This window comes from Tamandua tetradactyla, chromosome 2 (assembly GCF_023851605.1).
Source record: "Tamandua tetradactyla isolate mTamTet1 chromosome 2, mTamTet1.pri, whole genome shotgun sequence".
NCBI classification, from domain to species: Eukaryota; Metazoa; Chordata; class Mammalia; order Pilosa; family Myrmecophagidae; genus Tamandua; species Tamandua tetradactyla.
The window spans coordinates 114,650,586-114,669,781 of record NC_135328.1 but is presented as its reverse complement, the minus strand read 5'-3'; the positions used below and the strand labels follow the sequence as shown (position 1 = coordinate 114,669,781).

Here is a 19,196-nt window from a genome sequence, read left to right as displayed (position 1 = left end):
AGTTAAAAAAATAAAGAAAATAAGCAAATAAATAATAATGGATAAGGAATAAAATAAATTGGTAATTTTATTTTTATTGAAATACTAGTGGTCAGTGAGAGGGTGGGGAAAGGGGTATGGGATGTATGAGTTTTTCTTTTTATGTCTTTCTCTGGAATGATACAAATGTTCTGAAAATGATCGTGTCAATGAATACACTGCTATGTGATGATATTGTGAGCCACTGATTATGTACTGTGCATGGACTGTATGTGTGTGAAGATTTCTCAATAAAAATATTAAAAAAAAAAAAAAAAAAAGAGGGAGTGTCCCCAGAGTGAGCTTTCCTAGAGCCCCACACCAAAGCTGCAAGGCATCCTTATGACTCAGCCTCAGAGGTCCCAGAACATCACTCCCACATTGGGGGGGGATCAGTCATGCAAGTTGCTAGAGCTGGTCCAGAGTTAAGAGGGGTAGAAATGAGCTCCCACCTCTGATTGGGAAGAGTAGCAAAGATTCTGTAACCATCTGCAGTCCACCACACATTGTTTTATAAATAAGGAAACTGAGGCCCAGGGAGGGCCTTTAATGGCCCACTCAGGCTTTTAATGGTAGATTCTGAACTGATAACTAAATCTAACCCATCCCCACCCACAGCCCAGCAATCATCACCATTTCTGGTAAAGGAAATGTAGTTGCTTTGTTTGCTGATTAACATGGGCATTATTCTAATTAGAAAGAAAAACCCTCCTGTGGGTTGAAATTCCAACTTGTGTTTTAGGAAGTATTCATTGAACTTCACAAAACTTCACCAGGTCCCCCCTATTTCAAATATAATAAAAAGATATAGCTGTTCCTAAAAGTAGATTACCCACCTGTAATAAATAAGAGCACTAATAACCTCTCATGGCCCTCAACTCAAAACTAGATCCTGGGTTAACTCCCAAATTATCTTTGAAAGGTATTTACTGAGTCCCCATATGTTCTGAGTATTTTACAAAATAGACCATAAAGGACGTCTCTACTTTGAGGAGTTTATATTCTATAGCTGAAAACAGAATAAGCAGTCTTAGAAGGCAGACTGTCTTCACTTACCACATCTTTCCTGGACACCCCAGCGTCAACCAAAAGCAATAGAAATGATCATTTCTGCCCAAGTGTCCTCCTAGCAATCTGTATGGTAGAGACTGTAAGATGTTCCCAAATCCAGTTATCAATTTTCTGCAAATTTTGTCTGGTTATATAGCCATTATCATAAAGACTGCAATTCTCAGCTTCTCAGGCAGCTAAACTGGCCCTGGCACCACACTGGGACCAGTGGATTTTCTTTGAGGTGATGAGTACAATGTCTGAGTCATGAATTTAAAGGGAAAGAGCATGCTCTCCAATTCTCTTTTGCCCCTACTGCTGGCTGGAATGTGTATGGTCTGGTAAGAGCTACAGCAGCCATTTTAGAGCTAGAAGGTAGAAGCCTGCTGTGAATGGCAGAGTATGGTAGCTATTGGTGCTGCTGGCCAATATTTAGTTCTCATTTCCCTCCTGGCCCACCTGTAGGATTTCACATCCTGGCTCCCTTTTAGTGAGATGGGGCCAGATAACTAGTTCTGTTGATTGCGTTGTGTGTGTCACTTCCAGCCTGAACATTTAGTTGCTGATATGAGTCCTCTACTATGACCACTAGAAATATTCCAGATAGTGGCTAGTCAATCAGCCTGAGTTTCAGATGAGGACAGCACCCCTTCAGTGATCCTTAGAGGACAGGTAGCAAAAGGGAGAAAGAAATTGTTGTTTTTTCAAGCCACTGAGATTTGGGGACTGTTTATTATTGCAGCATAATCTAGCCTTTCCTGACTAAAACACCAAGCAACAAGATGAAAAGATCCTGGGTTCCTGAAATCATGTCATCACCATCCCTACTAAATTGCTTACATTGCTGAGAGTAAAACAATCTTTATCTTTCTTAAAGCCACTGTTATTTTAGTGGTTTAGCAGTCAAATCATTTCCTTACAAATAGAATCATCTATAAAAGATCACATTTTGGAAGTTTGGGAATTGAGTGATTTAAAATTTTCTTTAAAAGTGGAATTGGGAAGGTGAACTTTGTGTTCTAAACACATTTGAATGTCCGAGTTTAAACACATTGGATTTAATCCCATAGGAAAACTCTGAAAGCTAGCAACAAACACTCCAGTTATCCCTCTCAAGGTGACAAAGGAGCTGGGATATTTAGTCACCCCCTCTTAAGAGTCACTAGTTGAATGATATTTTGGGGGCATTCATTTTTCAGCACTTCAAATCTGATATATTTGTAGCAAAAGCAGTTTGGAAGACAAAGAAACAGCTCATGTGAAACAGTGCAAGTCCAGGCATTGTTGAAAGTTGAAGCAGTAAAGGCAAGAAGATATAGATGGGGCATTTGTTCCACATCTCCAATCAAAGATATTTGTTCCACATCTCCAATCAAAGATATGCAGAGAAAGACACCTTGGTTCAAGAAGGCCTATAAAATTCAGCGTTTCTCTCTCAGGTGGAAGGGCACATGGTAAACACAGTCAGAGTTTCTCTCTCATCTGGAAAGCTACATGGTGAACACGGTCAGGGTTCCTCACTCATCTGGAAGGGCACATGGTGAACACAGTGTCATCTGCTAGCTTCTTCTCCTGGCTTGCTGTTTCATGAAGCTCCCGGGAGATATTTTCCTTCTTCATCTCCAAAGGTGACTGGCTAGTAGACTCTGGTTCTTGTGGCTATGTCATTCTGCTCTACTCTCTCTGAATCTCTTTCGTTCTCCAAAAAGTTTCCAGTTTTATAGGACTCCAGAAACTTATCAAGGCCCACCCAAATGTGTGGATTAAATGTGTTAATCCAGCTTAACAACCACTCATGATTAAATCACATCTCCAGGGAGATGATCTGATTACAATTTAAAACACACAGTATTGAATAGGAATTATTCTGCCTCTATGAAATGGGATTTTGATGAAAACATGACTTTTCTGGAGGACATACATCATTTCAAACCTGAACAGATATCATTCCCAGAATCTGCTCTGAACTGTTGGATGTCAGGCAGCTCAATTCACCCATCATAGCCCAGGTGTCGGGATTAAGTGATTTAGACCTGTGAGGTCTGTCTCCTGATGTTTCCTGAGCAGCAGTTTTGACAAGTAGTCAACTCTGGGCATTCCAGTTAGCCTTCCGATACAGGAAGAAGGCAAAGGCCACCAAAATACATGAATTGTGCAAAATGAAGGCATTGAGGTATGCCTCCTCTCCCATGGGTGAATGTCAAGGATCTTGGCTTCAGTGAGGTGGACATGTGCCCTCAAGAGTTCCTTCAGCTCTGATTTGCTGAGGCTGTCATGAGACCACCTGGACCATGTCCTGTTGTTCACCCTTTTCTCTTCCTGCATGATATATCCTGACACCTGCACACCACATTCTTTGAGTTCTTCTCATAACATGCTCCCTACCATGCTTCCTCCATGAACAACCTCACTGGAACCCTTTTCACTTTGGGAGAAGGACAAGAGTTTGTCCATCTGAAAGACACATCCTCCCCTTAACCATCTATCCTTGTTTGACTTGTCTTTCAGACTGTGCCTAGAGAACATGTCCTTCGACTCTTCTACAAAGCTCGTACTTTAGCTTCACCTTGACCTAGGCTATAGTTCTAGTTTGTTGGCTTCTTCTCCTGGCTTCCTGTTTCATGAAGCTCCCTGGGAGGCATTTTCTTTCTTCATCTCCAAAGGTCGCTGGCTGGTGGACTCAGCTTCTCGTGGCTATGTTGTTCTGTCCTGATCTCTCTGAATCTCCCATTCTCCAAAATGTGTCCTCTTGTATAGGATTCCAGAAACTAATCAAGATCCACCCAAATGGGTGGAGACATGCCATCACCTAATCCAGCTCAACAACCACTCTTGATTAAATCACATTTCCAGAGAGATGATATGATTACAGTTTCAAACATACAGGATTAAATAGGGATTATTCTAGCTTTATGAAATGGGATTTTGATTAAAACATGACTTTTCTAGGGGACATGCATCCTTTCAAACCAGTACCACCATCGACAGGCTAAGCCAATTTTCTCACTTATGTATGATTCTAATTATAATGTGAAACCATGAGAAGGTGTCATGCCACAGAGCCATCCTATCTAAATTCCATTTTATTTCAACTTTTTCATGGTGCTGACCCAGAAATGAGACAAAGCAGGAATCTGACTTTCCACAGATCACAAAGCCACAGCCAACCCACAAGAGTGTTAATTCTTGTAATGCTGTCATGACTGTTTGCATGTCAGCTACTCAAAAACCAGCCATGGCTTTTACACTGATTATCTCACATCCACATGTTGACCCAGGAAGTAGATAGGAGAATGACCCCATCGTGTAGGTGTGGAGACTGGGGAGACCCTGAGATGAGAGTAACAATGACTACACCATGGTCACAAGATTTCTAAGAAAGTTCATCTGTGTTAGAATTGAGTTCTCCCTCCTCATGGTCGGGGCCCAGTCTGCACCCAGGCCTTCCCAGGTAGCTGTGGGGAGTGACGTGTTGAGGAAACTTGGTTCAGTGAACATGACAGCATGTTTAAGGAGGATGAGCAGTCAGGAGTCAAGAGGGGCTTTCATGGAGGACCTAGTGGTTGAGAAGTTTCAGTTAAGCAGCTTAAGGAGATGACCTCACTTCCTTTGAGCTGCAGTCCAGCAGAACATAGAACTCTGGTAACCAGGCACCTAGATTCCACAACAGGCCACCACCAGGCTCATTTAGCCAGAGACGGTCGACAGATCAACATGTCCTCATGTTGCATTTGTAGAGCACAAGGATCTGGCATGAGAAAAGCTAGGAAGGAGACATTTTTCAATAGATGCAGGCGTTGGCTGAACCCTCCACCTCGCCGCCGCTGTCGGTTGGTCAGGGAGTTCCTGAAGGTAAGTCAAAGTGACCCAAGGTCAGACAATTCAGGAAATTCCAGCATTGTCATCCTGCCTCTGCAGCCCCAAATCAGTCCTCCTTTCAGTGTGAGGAGGCATGAGGTACAGGGTCATCCACGGCCAGGTTGGGAAACCTCATGAAGTCATGGATGGCTGTTGGGAAGGCAAGGGGTGATGGTGAGGTAATCCCCATGTAACATTTAATCCTGGGCCCAAGAGTTGCCATCTCCTATCAATGTGGACAGGGAAAGTGTGCAGACACCTGTCCACCTGATCAGGGTGGCAGAGATGGCAAAGGGCACCTCCCTGCAGTTAAGGGAGGCCCCTTAACCTGGGCCAGCAATATGATCAAGTGAGAACAGCGTGGTGGTTTCTCCAACCCTGAGTCCTGAGGCAGCTGGGACAGGCCACAGGGCCCTGACCCAACTGTGGTGTCTTCCCTTGGGTGCCAACCCATGGATTTGCCATCTGATTGGCACAAAGTCTCCCTGCCAAAGCCATGTGGGTCTCCACCCCTCACGCATGCAAGCAACCTGTGCAGGCCTGCCCTTGGCTTCATGGAAAGTCATTTTCCATTCTTTTGTTATAACATCTGAGAATAGATGAAGATATTTTTACTTCTGATAAGACCGTGAGCTCATTCACATTTGGTTGCTTTTTCTCTTGTTACTGGTGGAAACCTGCTTGCCCTCGTACAGTCAGTTGGATGAGACTTGCACACCTTCTCTAAGCCTTAGCCAATTCATGCTCTGAAGGGTGATTTGGACTCAAAACAGGTTGACGCTAAGACAACAGTTCTGGTGGAAATTGTACACTCCCATAATACACCCCTTGACCTTCCAGGGCAGGGACTGTGGCCTGTGTCTCTGCATTCTAGTCCAGAAGTGAAGCTGCCTAGAAGATAGGGCCTCTCCCTGCTGGCAGTTCTTGAAGGGATTCCTTTCTAGGTCCATTTAAGTCGTGCAGCCGGGAACCTCTTCTGTGTGTCCTAATGGACTGGGCCCCCATCCCACCCCTCTGGTGAGAACCCCTGTAGTCGAATGGGTGTGTCACACACATACAGGGAAAACTGAATCGCTGGAGCAATGGAACCTCCATAAGTGTGCAGCAGTTCAGTGGCCACCAATAGTCTCTTACCATGGCTGCTCCCCTGTTTTTTCCTGGTTCCTGCTGTGAAACTGGTGTTCTTTGGCCAGTCTGGTGTCAGGGAGGCCAATGGAATCCCTTCAGTGATTTGATTTCCAGATGTCCAGTGCAAATTGGATCCAAACCCACATCTGGCCACCATTTGGGTTTGCTGTTTGCTGAGACTTCTATTCAAGTTATCAGTCTATGGGGGTCTTTCTCCCACCTGGGTCCTCCTGGTACTTGGCTTTTGCCTGAGCAAGGATCACCATGGTTGCAGGTTCTCAGAACTCCATTTAAGGCAAAAGACATTCAAATCTGGCTGTTGGTGTGAAAACAAAGGTGTTTCATCATCTTGGTCTTCTCCATGCACTGCCTCTAAAGTGGGAAAGAATGAGAAGGGAGCAGACTCTTCCTCTCCATGTCTGGAGCAGAGCCTTCGCCAGAGGATTGAGGGAAGATCGTAAAGGTCCAGTGTGAGTGGTCTGGCTTTCGTCCTGCAAAAAGTTGAGTCCCTCCTTGAAGTTTCCTTATCTCATGAATGGGGGTGGTTGGTGAGGATTCACGGGAATAAAGCGCTTTCCACTCATTGCTGCACAGCTTCCACTGTTACTCAGCTCCCTGAATGACGGCAACGTCTTCATGACTCCATAATTCCTTCACCAGAATTTTTATTTGGAGTGTGGGACCTTTTTCTGCTAGATGAATTCTTGCTCCACTTCTTGTCCCAAGGCAAGGGGGCCACGGAAAGGCAGGTCTGCATTCACCTCCGAGCCCTGCACCTCTCCTGGTTTCCCAGCTCCTTGGTTAACCACCTGCTACTGCTCTTCCAGTCTCAGGATGCAAATGTGTCACCATTCCAGAGTGACTGGTGGGAGCATGGGAGAATTTCCTGGAGCGCATGGTGGCAGCTGTCGAGTAGGGCAACCAGGCCAGCGTATCCCTCCTCGTGTTCCATTACCGGCCCTTCCTTTCCACCCAACAGGTCCTGGACCGGGTGTCCAAAAGGTGAGTACATGTTCATTCTCAATCTCACGAGAGCTCTGGCATGTATGAGCTGAATATCTGAGGGAGGTCATTGCAGCGTCTTTCCTCAGTTTCCTTCTTTTGCTAGTGGGGTCATAGCAGGACCAACCTGCTGAGGTCAGAGTCAGCATTGCATGATGCAGACCTTGGAAAGTGCTTCCCCATGCCAGGCTCTCTGGAAAGGAAGCTCAGTGGAGAGGGCTTCTCAACTTCTAGAAATTTCCTTTCACATAAAGAAGCTCTACTCCAAAGTGATCTTTGGAGTCCTGTATTCCCATTCAAAGGATGTTTGAGATTGCATGTAAGTGCATTCAGTCCTCAGTGTAGCCTGAGTCCGGATTACTGGGGACTGGCAGAGGAGCCCCAGGCCTGACCAGTTATCTGGGAAGATGCAGCTCAGGGATCATTCATATATCTTCATCAAAGATCTGTGGAGAATAATCTAAGCACGAGCAATTTGAAAGGCACTTAGCCTACTTCATTGAAGAAAACTGCAAAGTGCCTGTGGCCTTGTGTTTGCCTGAGTCAGGGGTCCACAGCAGTAGTAGACATCCTCTGTAGGGATGAAGACAAGAAGGTACATGTGACACACCCATATCCCCTCTAGGTATGGCGATACCTGCACTTTGCATGACAGAAATGGAGGAGGCCAGGAATGCCTAAAAACGTGAGTGAGGTCTGGGTGAGGACAGAGGGGTTCCTTCCTGACAGCCCAGGATGGAGATTGGGGACTGGTGCTAGGAGTGACTGGGCAGGTCCCTGAGTCCATCTCATGATTCCCATGGGAGTACAGAGATCTGGGCTCCATCTCCTGCAGGGTGACAGGATTCACAGAGACCCGTGGGAGAGTTCCTGGGGCACTGGGTACATAGTGCTCCCCGGGGCTCAGAGCCCACTCTCGACACCTCCAACTCTGCTGCCCCTCCACCAAGTCAGTAGCACACAGACAAAGATCAGGAGGTGTGGGGAGAATGCAGCTCACACATCCACCTCATTACCCAGTCCTGTTCATGGACCATGTCAGTGGGAAGAGGAGACCCTCACATGGCTGGCAGAGGAGGAGGCATGACTTCAGGGCATGACTTCAGACTGAGGTGTCATGATGGCCCAGGAGGACCTGAGGCAGGGGACATGCTCTATTCCCTCATCACGCAGTTGATGAAGCTCCTTCTGTGTGCAAGTGCAGTGCCATTGACTGAGCAGACACAATCCCTCCCTCTCTTCATGTTAGTTCTGTTCCAGTGGGAGGGTGCCCAGCAGAGACAGACAGAAATAGAATGTCTGCCTGGTCTTGCCCAGGAGCCCACACCTCGGAGGGTGGTCATCAGAGGGCAGAGTGGCAGGAACGGCCGTTCCTCACTCTGCGGCCTCGTCCACCCCCAGCATCTTCTCCTGCCTCCTGCTCACCTGGCTCCATGAGTTTCCTGATGATTTCTGCGAGCCCCTGGACTTTCCCAGTCTCAAACAGCTGGTGGCCTTTGCACAGATGGTGCTGCCTGGGTCTGCCCTGGAGAGGCAGGCTCAGGTCCTTCTGTCTGAGCTGGAGCCATCAGGGCCCAGCGAGACCAAGACACAGGGTGAGGAGCATGGAGATAGGGATGGGTGTGGTGCAGAGGAGGAGGTGGGGGTCACAGGGGCAGAATCCCTCTTTTGCCTTGAGGCAGGAAGTCAAGAGGGGCATTGGCCCACTCCCCTGAGCACTTGCAATCTGAAAGACTTTCTGAGGGTGATGTCCTTGGGGGAAGTGGAGCAGGTAGAGGCGGTACAGGCTTTTCTGGGTCTAGAAAGTTCCGTAGAAAGCCAGTTCTGTTGTTGCATCTTTCACCTCTCAGGGCTCTTATGCGAGACCCAGAGTTTCAAACCACTGTAGTACCCCCTCTAGGGCCAGTTCCATCGTTGGCAGCAGAAATCCTGTCACCTGCAGAGCTAAAGGCAACTGTTTCAGACCCTCCAATGCCACCTACCGACGTGGAGCCACGGTGGCCTCCAGAACTCCTTCCACCTTCTCCGACAATCATCACTCCAGCTCCATAAAGGGAGGCACCTCCGATACCACCTGCCTGGCCACTGCAGAGCCTGCATCACCCCCAGATCGGGAACCGAAGCTGGAGACATCACCTGCTTTTCCATCAGGGTTGGTGGTGGCTCTGATGCCACCTCAGTTGCCACCCTCAGGCCAAAAACCTGTGGCTTCTCTGTATCGGGCACCCGCTGCCTCACCACTTGAGGCACCCACTGAGCAGCAGCAGGCAGACCAGGTGCCACCTGCAGTGCCATCTGTTGAAATGCAGTCAACGCCAGCTGTTTCTCCACCAGAAGATCATTCTTGCTCCTCACGTGGGCGCCGAGAGCAGGGGCTGAGGGAGCAGAAGTCCCCCGCCTTGGCATTCCCTCCCAGGCTGCTGGCAGAGCAGCTCACTCAGATGGACGTGGTGAGCATCTGGGCTCTTTAGGGGGAAATGTGGTGGACCTTTTCTGCCATCTGCTGTCCCTGAATTGCCATTCCCAGACCTGGGGTCCAATGATCTGGGTCCAAATCCCAGCTCCACCATTTTCCACCCTGATGATGTGGGCAAGTTCCTAATTCCTAAGGCCTCTTATGTCCAACTAGAGAGGACATCACAGGACACTTCCCTGACAATGCATGTCACAGCACTGGAGTGCAGACAATAAACATCTTAAGACCAAGGAGAACTGGTCAGAGACTGGCGTGTTGTGGGCAAGAGGGGAATATCAGATGCGCAGCAGAGTCCAGGGCTAGCTCAGCCATCTGTCCCACTGGCCTCCATGGCCTCCACATGCATCAGACATGATGTGTCCTGGACATGAGGACAGGCTCCACACTAAAGTCCGGGATGTTGCACCAGCACAGGACATGCATGTGAATGAGATTAGAGGGAGTCATGCTGCTTTCAGGAGGTGCAGAACGTGCTCCCTGGGCTGCGTCTTTGGCATGTGGGGTTGGAGTCCTCATCCTGTGCTTGGCGGTGGTGAGGAAGGACTTGAGGTAAATGCAACTCTCTCCTCCCTACAAGCATAAGGGTCCTGGGCTTTGCAAATGCTGGGCACTCTCAAGGAGCAGAGAACAAAAGCCAGAGATCCCTTCATGGCACAAACCACAATGTCCACCTGCAAAGCTGCTGCTTAGAACACTGGGCAGTGATCTGTGGATGGTGAGCTCTGCGTTAGGTGGCACAAGGCAGAGTGACACACAGGAGCTGTTCAGGAAGGTGGTAGCTTTCAATTGTGTGCATGCCATGTCGATCCTGCACTCAGGGAAGGGTGAGGAGCTCCTGGCGCCCACCATCCGCGCTACCATCACCCAGATGCACCGTGTCTCCAACTGTGTAATAACCACCTGCCTCAGCGACCAGAGCATGACAGCCTCGGACAGGGCCAGGATCCTGGAGCACTGGATAGAGTGGCCAGGGTACGCTGTGGGCGAGCAGGACCTCCCAGCCTCTTGGGTCCTGGGTATCACTCTTGGCTTTGATCAGCTCTCAGGATTGGAATCTGTGGTCCAAGTCGCTCCCTGGGCCCCAGCCCTGCATGTTTCCTGGCACAGTCCTTACCTTTCCTGTTCCAGGAGTGGGGCACTCACTTCCTACCTCCTCTCCTTCCTCAGAGAGACCTAAAGCTCTCCTCCCTGAGTTGTGTCATGGGCTGGGCACAGGGTGTGCCCTTGGGGTGTTTCTGCATGTCAGAGTCATCCAGAAGTAGAGATGCCAGCTCATTTCCCCTTCTCAGCTCATTCTTTTCTCCTTCCCCAGGAATTCCAAGTGCTCTAGAACTTCGCGTCCCTGCATGCAATCCTGTCTACTCTACGGAGCAACTCCATCCAGCACCTGAAGCAGACATGGAAGGAAGCTTCCAGGTGGGCAGCCCTCTCCACACAGCCCCTAGGGGAATCAGGAATCTTGCCAAGGGCAGGGCATTGTCCCTCCAGTAGCCTTAGCCCTGCTGGATGGCAGAACCTCTTGTGGCTGACAATGGCATGGGTGGGGGGGTCTGATTTTCCATGTGACCTCACCAGCCCTGTCTGCACGGAGAGTGGCTGACCTGTCAGGTAAAAGCCATGCCTGGGGGTCCCTTTTCAGGGTTTTCTCCAAGGCACTGCATTGCTTTGCCCAACCAAAATCAAAATGAGATAAGAAGGCATCTCATTTGACGTGGAAAATGGGTCCCATAAAATATGGAGGGTTTATATTCCCTCAGTTTCCAACCCATTCATTGAGAACCCTGAAGTCTAAAACCAAAAGGATTTGCAGTCACGCTCATTCTTACCATCCCCCAAACATTCTTTTCTTTCTCCTCCCCAAAGGGACAGCATTTAACATTTGCAAATGACGAGTAAAATCTACCAGAAGAGAGAATTGCCAGGCCAGGTAAAGTGGAGACAGGTGGTGGTGCCATGGTGGGAATATTCCTTGAAAAATTCCAGGCCAGTCTTGTCTAGACTAAGAGGGAGAGGGATTTGTTCAGCTAGCCACTGCTCAGGGGCAGTTCGATGGCAGGCAGTACTGGTCTTTGGGTATGTAGCTGGGCCATTTCAGGAACAGATAATAAATGGAAAAGTTTAGCCCGTGTATTTCTCAGTTGTAGAATTCTCCTCTGTTCCCACATGGGCAGTGACATATGTCCCATCTTGGGATGAGAATTGTTTGGAGGATTTATGAATTTATGTCTATTGCTGTGTGGATATAAGCAGTTCTGGGCAGAGGGAATTTCCTAAGGGGTTCTTTGGTGAGAACAGGTGTCTGGTATGGCCTTGGGGAGTGATGGTGGTCACAGGCTCCAGTGGGCTCAGGATGGACACCCACAGCTCCAGAGCCACCTGCACCTTCTCCCTGCATGACTCACCCACTGGGTTGTTGGTCACAAAGCATGAGGGTGGGAAAACCAATCCCTGGGCAGTGGTGTTGAGTGCTGAGTTGACTGCAGCTTGGACCAAACTGGGCAGAGCCATTCACTCCTCTGACTCCCAGCAGGACCAGGGGCAAGCGACAGCCCTGTGGGGCCTCTGTTCCTCATGTGGAAATGCTGTGAGACCACGCTGGGCTGCGTTCCTCACAAGGGAGCCCACAGGGGTTGAAGAGAGCACAGGAATGTGGTTGAGCGTTCCTCTGGTTCTGATGGTAGAAGATGATGCAGAGAGCCCCCTGATAACATTATGGAACACTCAGTTAACTGGGGCACATGTCATGCCTGCACTTTGCACATGACACGGGAGTCCCTGGGTGGCCAGCCCACTTGGTCAATGTCACACCACAGGGAGTGCTGCTCCTCGGTTGCCTCCCAGTCAGGGCTAATGATTGGTGACAGCAGCATTTCTGTCAACTGACACCTCCAGGCTGCTCAAACCCCAGTCAGGCAGGTGGGCTGATAGGGTGAGGGGACGATGGCTTCCCTGACCGTGTTCACCCTGGTAGGAGGGGATCTCTACAGAGTCCAGCGGGGAGGTGATATCAAGGAGAGAATGAGAGGCCACTGTGGGAAAGAGTGAGGGTGCCTGAGGACACCGAGGGTCAGGGTGGGGTTGGCATCCATAACTGTACAGGGCTCACTTCTTCTGGCACCACTGCTTTCTGTGCCACTGAGCCTGGGGAGCCTCCATCAGGTGTGCCATCATCTGGACACTGAGATGGAGGCTTGACCAGGTAGTATATAGGAAGCCCTGATGGTTCGCAGTCAAAGGAAGGCCTTGGCAGAGAACAATTGAAGGTGGATCTGAGAGAGATGGCTAAGCAACCTCATATTGTTTTGTGATTTGCCAAGAGTCATTCCTGGGAGGAGACTAGCTGTGCTCTTGTGGTCCAAGGGGTTGGTGGGTCCTTGGTAGGAGGTGGCTGAGAGCCCCAGATGCTGGCAGGGTGGGGGAAGGGGACTGAGAGGAAGAGACTTCAGGGTGGGAGACTTGGGTGGTTTCCAGCGGGCTTGGGCACTCCATCCCACACCTGACGTCACTGTATTCCCCCAGCCCACCATTCCCCACTGGTGGACGCTCCTGTCAGAGCTGGCCTCCCTTCATTTCACTCCCACGAACTCTCAAGAAGTGAATAAGGCTTGGGGCCAGGAGGAGAGTGTGGAGTCCCATCAGCATAGGGGAGAGAGCCCCTCTCTGAGTCCTGTGCTCTCAGCGCAGGGCCCAGCACGTCCACAAGAGCCCTGGGAGCTGAAGCATCATGTCCTCCTTCCAGCCGCAGAAGCAAGGGGTATGCAGAAGTCATAGGTCTTGTCCCTCTCCCAAATCCCCTCCTGACTGAGCTGGTCACAGACTGTCCCTCATGTATGGGCTGGGGGGAGTGTGGAGTCGGCCCCTCCATGGTGAGACCACTGCTGAGTCCCTTCCTTCCTGACCCACAGTCTCCCCATCTGCATTCAGAGAGGATTAGGCTAGAAGGTCCCTATTCCTCTGCCCAGGTCCCCCTGTTCTGGTGCCCAGATCCCTGAATCGGTCTGAGCCCCATGAGGGCTGGCCTGGCCCTGGTGGCCCCTCCCAATAGTGCACAGGAGAGGGTAAGGGGGCTGGTCAGAGCCTTTTGGGGCCTCTGCTGATGGACCTGACTTTGTGTCTTGCAGGGGAGATTGAGAAATTACAAAATAGGATTGAAGGTGAGGAGCTGGGGCCAAAAGTGCAGGGTTAAGGTGCGGGATGGACAGTCTGAGACTCACAGGGCATGACATCTCATTGCTCCGTCCACCTTCAGTTTCTCATCAGCAGAGGTTTTTTCACAGAGATGAGGTAGAACTTCCCCACAGGGGTTGGGGAGGTGCTGGCATCAAGGACATTTCTCTGCAGTAGGGTCTGTGACCAGGGAAGCCTTGGATGAGAGTGCAGGGCAGGAGGTGGCTCCTGTGACCAAATTCACAGACCCCAGCTGCAGCCCCGATCCCACCCAGCAAGGCCACCCTGGACTCTTCTCCATCTTTTCCTTCCCTCTGCCACAGGAATATAAGGTCATTCCCAGGATTGAGCTCCTCCAGGCAGGATGCACCTATATCTACTTTTGTCCCATGGAGGAATTTAAGGCCTGGCTTGGGACTGTGGAGCAGCTCAGCAATTCTGAGTGGTAAGGGCAGGGCAGAAGGTAGCAGCAGCAGGGCCCCGCCATGAGCTGTGGCTTTCTGTAGCCTCACAGCAGCCCTCTGCCTTGTAGCTACCATCTGTCTTGTGAGCAGGAGCCCCCGGCCCTGTCTGCCAACAACATACTTGATCCCCCAAACCTCCCAGATATTGTCAAGCCTCGGAGCTCAGGATGAGTTCCCTTTCCAGGCTGACATGTGCAGCTGCATCGAGGCTTAGTGTATTTTTGGACTCAGCGTCACCTCAGGGTGTCTACACTTTAGTATTGGGGACTCTTCTCCTCTCCTGACCAGCCCTGTGACAGTATCATGGCCCCATCCTTCTGGGCCTGGGTGCACCACCATGGAAACAGGAGATGTTGAGTGATCTCTCTGGTGCCTGGGGTACAGGGCTCCGGTGGCCTGTAGGAGCCCTTGGCAGGGTGGCCCAAGGGCAGTAGGCACAGGAGGGAGTGGATGGGTCCCTGGCATCAGCCCCAGCTAAGGCGCCCTTCTATCCAGCCCCCAGGAACTCAGCGCTGAGCCCAGCTGAAGTGGTGCCTCCCTGCCCGCTGTCTGGCTCCAGCTTGGGCATGACCACAGCAGTGGAGTCACAGCTGTCTCACTCCCCAGACATGAAACTGATGCCTCCAAGTCTGACCTGGAAATGCATGTAGGTCTCATCTCCAAATGCCCTGATGGCCAGGAGGAGCAAGTGCCTGCCCATTTTTCTCCCTGAAGGTCTGTCTTCTGGGCCTCTATCCAGTGCGGGCCTTCCCCTCTCCACACCCTCAAGAGGGGTCAGGAGTCTTGACTTGGAAACAGGTTCTCAAACCCTATGAAGCTTATCTTCAACTGAAAGTGTCCCTCAGGCTCAGGGGTTGACCCTGATCTCACCGTCCTCCCAGAGATTGACCTTCGCCTCAGACCACCCACAGCCCGGGGCTCCTCTGAGTGCCCACAGAGCCTCGGGCCCCCTGCAGTTCTACAGCAAGCAACACGCAGGTGGGCGACTCCTGCATCGCCCACCTCAGCCTGGATGGGGACCATGTCAACGTGTCAAAGAGCATTGGGGTGAGCTGAGTGGGCAGCTGACCCCAGGGGCCCCTTCCTGGAGAGACAGGAATGCAGAATGATTAACATGTTCTTTCCCTGCCCTCCTCGAACTATGAGCCTGGTGGTGTGGGAAGGACAGACAGTCACACAGATCCTCAATTAGTAAAGAGAGGTGTTTGGTGTGGGTCAGGGTTGAGGACAGTGGACATAGATGTGAGACTTCCACCTTGAGGTGGGTCAGCCTGGGAAAACCTCACTGAGGCAGCCCCTGGAAGAAGGGAAGGAAAGGACTGCATGGAGAACCCCAAGCTCCACATGGGCCTGGCCCAACGGAGGACACTCATAGGGTCAGAGGTGAAGAAACAGGGCCCAGGGGATATGATTGAGGTCATGGAGGCCTCAGGGGTTGAATCCCATCTAACTGCATGTAGGGGAGAGGCAGGAAAGCCAGTTAGGGGGTGCTGCCACCACCCAGGCATGGAGTGTAGGGACTGATCCAGGGAAGAGGCCATGAGGGGAGCAGATTCTGGATAGATCTGCTGATGGAGCTACCTCATCCCCCACCTGCACAAAGGCTGCCTGAGGTGCTGCATTAGATATATGCCCAGCTCTGCAGTGTAGTTTTAGACTGGAGTTGGGTGGATATATCAAGATGTCGCTAGTATGACTCTTTATCTGAGCCCTGCCCAAGCTCAGGACTTGGCACTGGAGTGGGTCCCCTCAACCACCACATGCCTGGCATGCAGTAGGCCTCTGGTCATCCAGCTCCTCTTCCTTGCTGCTATCCAGGTTTAGACTACAGGTCTGTTCTCAGAGTCACTAATTCTGTCATCCTTGAGTGGCCTGTTCAAGAGGACAAATCTCAGGGAGAAAAGAGATGCCCAAGGAGTGGTGGGAGGAGCTGGCCCCAAGTGGCCACATCTGTCCCCAACACCCTGTTATAGGGTGACCTCTGGAAGCCAGTAGGAGCTGAGCAGGCCAAAGATCAGAGGCAAGGGGCTCAGCCCTAGGGCTGTGACCTGTAAGGGAGCCATGCCTTTCTTGCAGGAAATGGGATGGAATGATTGGAAAGGGCCCTCCTTCCATGGAGGCCTATGAGGGAGCAGCAGAGGGCAGTGGGGTCACTCTACACCCAGACACAACTGGGGTGGGTCTTTGAGTCCTGTGCTCCCTGCTGAGACAGCTCCAGCAGGGCTCCTGCCACTACTCTTGTGGGAGTCAGCTCCAGAACCCATGTCCTGATGGCTTGTCCCCCAACATGTCCAGGTCACCTGTCATGACAGGGCTCTGGCTGTGATCCTCAAAGCCCTGGACTAGTACCACCTGGATCTGCAGGCAGCAAAGGAATACAAGCTGGTGCAAAACATCTCACCAGATCGAAGTAAGTCAGGGAGCTGGTCCAGGAGTTTCTCTGTGAGGGGCTGCCTCAGCACTCTCCTCCTAGCCCCTGCCACCTGGGGTGTCTGCCCAAGACAACCTCAGCACAGCACTCTCTAGGCCAGAGCAATCAGGTGGCAAAGAGGATCAGAGCAGAAGTCAGTGCTCACTTGAGGGACCTCAGCCCATGGAGGACTCCCTGCCCCCATCAAAGGCCTGTACTTGGCCTGCCCTGCCTTGGGCCTCAGTTACATTTTCCCCAAGAGTGCAGTACTCGGGGACATCTGCAATCGAGAATGCTTCTTATAGCACCTACCTCCCCATCAGTGAAGGCATCAAGCATTTGGCCATAAGGTGTGCTGGTGGGAGCACACTCTGTTAGCTCTAGGCTGAGGTTCCCAGGGGTGCAGTCATGTGTTGATAAGATTTGTTGGGTTCAGTGCTTCATCAGCCCAAGAACTCTTTGGTGGTTCTGGAGCTAATTGGGGGACTCATGTCTCTGGGAGCCTCTGACTTTGTGTGCTGCCCAAGGGGTGGAGTGGTTTGGGAAACCCCGTAAGCACAGCTGACTGTGCCTCTGTCTGTCCCCACCAGGGCTCATCATTTCTGATGACAGCAATGTCTTCTATGTCATGGACCCTTCAGGAAATCACCATTTAGTTCTAACAAAATGGACCTTCCACATGGTGAAGAAAAGAACCCGCTCTACTCTTCTTTGCAGGAAGAAGGGGCTCAAGTGGTCAAGGGGCTGCTTCTAAGTGGCCCTGTTCACTTTGAGACCCACTCTTCACATCCCCACTGAGTCCTTAGTGTTGGAGTTAGATTTTGATCATTGTGTAAGAAATTATGACCACATTTCAAACAACATAAAGTGATTTTTTCTGATTTCTGACTCAGGTCAGAAGTCTGAGCAGAGTGGTCACATACCCTGCTCAGGGTGTCATGAAGCAGATCAAAGTGTTGACTGGCTAAGAGTTAACTGGAGTTTTTAGTGGGGAAGCTCCCACACCTTCTCAGGCTGTTGGTATGCACATTTCTTGTGGTTAGACAACTGACATCTTCCTTGTGTTGCTACTTGTTGAATAATTCTGCTTTCAGCCCCTGAGGCCACTCTCAGAGCCTTGCCACTTGGTCCTCTCTATATGACCTCTCCTATCTCCAAGCTGTGACTTCATGAAGGATCCAGTTCCCTTTCCAGGCTCACCTGATCAGGTCAAGCCTACCCCAGACATACTGATGAACTCCATGTCAACCAAGTAGACACCTACTCATGGTAGTGACATCCCATCCAGTCATAAGATTCTCATGCAGTAAAAGGTAGGAGACCATATAAGGATCAATCACCAAAGAATGGAAATAATGACGCCATATTAGATTTCTGTCTCCAACGGTATTTATAAGGAATACACTCTGGTGTGCTGAAAAGTGGATGTCAGGCAACTGGGGCAAAGCATTGCTGGGATTTTTTAAGGAAAATGGGACAAATGTATTTTGCTGAACAGAAAAGTTGTTAGAAGAACAACAAAAAAGCAGTAATAAGATCGTTAGGCTAAACTTAATCTGAAGAGAGGCACTGTGAGGAGTGTTTCTTAGGAGCTCATTGAAAATGCCTCTAGGTTTGGATTCAGACACAGACTGAAAGGACAGGTGAAATCTCCATTTACCAACCCCCCTCAGCACTGAGGTGACCCCTCTCTTATCAGTTTGGAAAATTTTTCATTTCTTTTGCTTGAACTCCCACTTTCTTATGTTTATTCAGAAACAGCTTGCTTCACGGCAAGAAAAGTGAGTTTCCTATGACTCTGCATTTCCTGCCTTGGCGGGTCCTGGTGGGTTCTAACCACACTGATCGTCCTAAGCCTCTATTTAAGACTAAGCATTTTCGGCAGCACAGCATGCTCTGCTTAACCCTCCCCCTTAGATCTGCCTTCCCCCAGATTGATTAGCCCACAGCCTCTCCCCCAATCTGTCACCTCCCCTTTTGCTGGCCTTCTCCAGTCAGTAGAAAAGCCCAGACCCTATTTAGTTCATGGAGCTGCTCTAAGGTTTCCTTCAGTCTCCTTATTAGTCAATGAGGCAATAAACACTTTCTCTTCTTAAAATACATAGGGACTCGATGCAAATGTACTAAGAAATGATGATCATGCATCTATGTGATGATGTTAAGAATTACTGATTGCATATGTATAATGGAATGATTTCTAAATGTTGTGTTAATTTCTTTTTTTTCTTTAATTAATAAAAAAAAGTGTTTGAGTCAACCTATCAATACTACATTAAAAATAAAGGTTACAAAGTGCTTAGAAAAAAAAAATACATAGGGACTAAAAGTGGCTTCAGTGCACATCAGGCTGATGAGCTCACTTTTGGCAACAGTACAGGTCCAGAAAGTACAACCATCGCTGGCTCAAAGCATTAGGAAGTTTTTACCTATGTGAAAGGCACAAAGGATCAAGAGAAGCCATATATTTGGAATAACTTCACCACCCCTTCTGCCCCAAGGTAAATTTCTCCAGGACAAGTCAGTGACCCCACTTTCTCCCTAGGACCCCCCACAGCACAGTTCTTAGTCTGCACAAAGGAAAATATCAACAAATAACTGTTTAATGAATATTAATATGCGTACA

At 49.9% G+C, this 19,196-nt stretch overlaps 2 long non-coding RNA genes across 5 annotated transcripts; both read left to right on the top strand.

Annotated features, from left to right (window-relative positions):
• Positions 1–4,672: 4,672 nt before the first annotated feature.
• LOC143673699 (uncharacterized) lies at positions 4,673–13,763 on the top strand. Of its 3 annotated transcripts, none has more exons than XR_013170532.1 (9): positions 4,673–4,920; positions 6,329–7,056; positions 7,682–7,741; positions 8,458–8,651; positions 8,999–10,504; positions 10,845–10,948; positions 11,396–11,459; positions 13,052–13,286; positions 13,654–13,763. It is a non-coding gene; the product is annotated as an uncharacterized LOC143673699 (long non-coding RNA). The 3 variants fall into 3 exon arrangements; XR_013170533.1 differs by having other exon boundaries at positions 4,673–6,524; positions 6,882–7,056; XR_013170531.1 differs by having other exon boundaries at positions 4,673–7,056.
• A 289-nt stretch (positions 13,764–14,052) lies between these two features.
• On the top strand, positions 14,053–18,829 carry LOC143673701 (uncharacterized). 2 transcript variants are annotated; one of them, XR_013170535.1, is made up of 4 exons: positions 14,053–14,144; positions 14,659–15,210; positions 16,459–16,573; positions 17,164–18,829. It is a non-coding gene; the product is annotated as an uncharacterized LOC143673701 (long non-coding RNA). The 2 variants fall into 2 exon arrangements; XR_013170534.1 differs by having other exon boundaries at positions 14,659–16,573.
• Positions 18,830–19,196: the final 367 nt, after the last annotated feature.